A 3739-nucleotide genomic window follows, 5' to 3' on the forward strand; every position below is an offset into this window, starting at 1 on the left:
TCTGTCTCCTGCTGGACTCTGTCTCCTGCTGCACCCTGTCTCCTGCTGGACTCTGTTTCCTGCTGGACTCTGTCTCCTGCTGCACTCTGTCTCCTGCTGGACTCTGTCTCCTGCTGGACTCTGTCTCCTGCTGCACTCTGTCTCCTGCTGGACTCTGTGTCCTGCTGGACTCTGTCTCCTGCTGCACCCTGTCTCCTGCTGCACCCTGTCTCCTGCTGCACTCTGTCTCCTGCTGGACTCTGTCTCCTGATGTCCTCCTGTCTCCTGCTGGACTCTGTCTCCTGCTGCACCCTGTCTCCTGCTGGACTCTGTCTCCTGCTGGACTCTGTCTCCTACTGCACTCTGTCTCCTGCTGGACTCTGTCTCCTGCTGGACTCTGTCTCCTGCTGGACTCTGTCTCCTGCTGGACTCTGTCTCCTGCTGGACTCTGTCTCCTGCTGGACTCCTGCTGGACTCCGCTGATGTACTCCTGTCCTCCTGTCCTGATGTTCTGACCCTGGAGATAAAAGATAAACACTGAAAGACATTCACTGAGAAGAATCAATCACTGATACGTCCCTGAACGAAACCATGAGATATGAGGCATGAGACCAAATTACTTGGTAACCGTGGAGACGTTTGTCAAAGAGATGTTGTCTTGAGGTCTCCAACCTTTTCTTCCTCCCTGACTCTGTGATGTGATCAGTGACCTCATCAAACATGTGGCAATGTCATGTTTCATTTTTATGTGAGGAGCGAGGAGTGATCCTGGTGACCTACCTGCTCCTGCTGCATCAGCTGTTCACGGATCGGACCACGTCTTCCTGCTGCATCAGCTGTTCACGGATCGGACCACGTCTTCCTGCTGCATCAGCTGTTCACGGATCAGACCACGTCTTCCTGCTGCTTCGACCCGAAACACAAACAGCTTCAGGAACAGAAGAGACAGTAATCACAGATATTTTACTTTGAAAGTCTCTCTGGTCCTTCCTGCCTCATCGACCTGTAGCTGCTGTGGCCTCAGTCGACCCAGACGTCCGCTCTGAGCTGAGGACGACAACCACTTGTTTTTTTTTTTTCACAGTGAACCACAGAGACGGAGCGAGTCCCGCCGGCTCCTCCACGCTGTATACATCTGACATAAATACACAGAGCTGCTTTAAATAGAGCAGCCATTCACTGTAAACACACACACACACACACACACACACACACACACACACACACACACACACACACACACACACACACACACAAAGGGTTTTTTATGTTGCTGTAATATTTTCAGAATAAAGTGCTGAGTCAGCTGAAGCTAAAACTGCAGCTGTAGTTACTGTAAGTGCTTAAAGCTCCGTCTCTTCTTCTTCTTCTGTTGTTGGTGACTCAGCGTCCTGCTCAAGGACAGGTCAGTGACAAACTGAAGGAAAGTAGAACCACCTCCTCGTGGTCGTATCCCTCCTCCACTCAGACTAGTTCCAGGTCACTTCCTGTTTACCCAGAGTCAGAAAAATATTTAATATTTGTGTGAAACTTTCTCATAATTTCTGTGTGAAGTCTTGAGTTATTGCTAAAAAGTCTGTGAGGTCACCATGACCTTGAGCTTTGACCTTTGACCCCCAAAGCCTAATCAGTTGGTCCTTGAGTCCGGATGAATGTTTGAGCCAAATCTGAAGAAGCTCTGTCGAGGCGTCACTGATACATCGTGTCCATGACAATGAGACAGACGTACAACCTGAAAACAAAATGGCCGCCGGAGGAAAAACGCCGGTGACACTGATGGTGACAATCAGACGTTATGACAGTCTGCACCCGCTCAGGTAGCAGGGGGATGGATGATGATGTCTTAAAGCAGGATGACTGCAGGTACGGACGTCCTCCGAGGACAGGAGACGTCCTCTGAGGAAAGAAGACGTCCTCCGAGGACAGGAGACGTCCTCGTAGGACAGGAGACATCCTCTGAGGAAAGGAGACGTGGTCTGAGGAAAGGAGACGTCCTCCGAGGACAGGAGACGTCCTCTGAGGAAAGAAGACGTCTTCCGAGGAAAGTAGACGTCCTCTGAGGAAAGAAGACGTCTTCCGAGGAAAGTAGACGTCCTCTGAGGAAAGAAGACGTCTTCCGAGGAAAGTAGACGTCCTCTGAGGAAAGGAGACGTCGTCTGAGGAAAGGAGACGTCCTCCGAGGACAGGAGACGTCTTCTGAGGAAAGAAGACGTCCTCCGAGGAAAGTAGACGTCCTCCGAGGAAAGAAGACGTCCTCCGAGGAAAGTAGACGTCCTCCGAGGAAAGAAGACGTCCTCCGAGGAAAGTAGACGTCCTCCGAGGAAAGTAGACGTCCTCTGAGGAAAGGAGACGTCCTCGTAGGACAGGAGACGTCTGTTAAAAGAAGCAACACAATCAGTTTGTTTGTATTCTCTGATTTTATATTCACAAAATCAAAAATAACTAATGTTAGTGTTTCAATTTTGTCACTTTGATGCCACAGACAGAAAATGAATCTCTACTGCAGGAGGACAGAGGAGGAGTCTCCCTCTCCCTGTCTGTCCCTCTGTCTCTCTCTCTCCCTGTCTGTCCCTCTGTCTCTCCCTCTCCCTGTCTGTCCCTCTGTCTCTCTCTCTCCCTGTCTGTCCCTCTGTGTCTCTCTCCCTCTCCCTGTCTCTCCCTCTCCCTGTCTGTCCCTCTGTGTCTCTCTCCCTCTCCCTGTCTCTCCCTCTCCCTGTCTGTCATGTCAAAGTGCTGACAGTGAAACATGGAAACATCTGGCAGCTTTCACTTCTGGTTTTGTCCCTCTGTGGAGGTCAGTCTCACACGGCACCGTGGACATCTGCAAGTCAGCAGTAACTGTGGTGAGTAACGCTTTCTATTAATGTGACAGCCGGGGTCGTTACTGTTCATCAGTGTTCACTACTGTTCACTACTGTTCACTACTGATCACTACTGTTCACTACTGATCACTACTGATCACTACTGATCAATACTGTTCACTACTGTTCACTACTGATCACTACTGATCAATACTGTTCACTACTGATCACTACTGTTCACTACTGATCAATACTGTTCACTACTGTTCACTACTGATCACTACTGATCAACAACATGTCCTGATGTAAGAAGTGTCATCCGTCAGTCTGACCTCCATGTTTCTGTATGAGGTGCTGTGTGTGTGTATGTGTGTGTGTGTGTGTGTGTGTGTGTGTGTGTGTGTGTGTGTGTATGTGTGTGTGTGTGTGTGTGTGTGACATTTAAAGTGTCAGCTCCATCGACACACACTCTGTTGTTTCACCTGCAGCTCAGACAGATGTTGTTCCTCTGTGATGGAGGACGACATGTCTGATGTCTGAGCACGTCCCTGTCAGACAGGTTTACACTCCAGATGTGATTGATGGTTTGATGGAGACTGGAGATGTGATCAGGACTCACCTGTCCGTGGACCTGACACCTGACCCGGGTCTGAGTCTGAACCTGAGTCTTCATGCAGGATTTGAAGGTCTTGTGTGAGACTTCACTTTTGCAACTTGCATGTCTTGACTTGTGACTAGAACAGAACATGTGGAACATGTTTTTGATCCACAAGTAATAATTGATTGATTATAGATTTGATGACCTGAGACTCCTGATTCCTCTCTGGAGCTGTGACACGTTCCTGTCTGACTCTGTCTCATTGGTCCTCACACAGATACAAAATCAACTGTTACACACACACACACAGACACACACACACACACACACACACACACACACACACACACACACACACACA

The sequence above is a fragment of the Seriola lalandi genome, unplaced genomic scaffold, assembly GCF_002814215.2.
Source record: "Seriola lalandi dorsalis isolate HSWRI2012SDOR001 ecotype SW California unplaced genomic scaffold, Sedor1 jcf7180002054366, whole genome shotgun sequence".
NCBI classification, from domain to species: domain Eukaryota; kingdom Metazoa; phylum Chordata; class Actinopteri; order Carangiformes; family Carangidae; genus Seriola; species Seriola lalandi.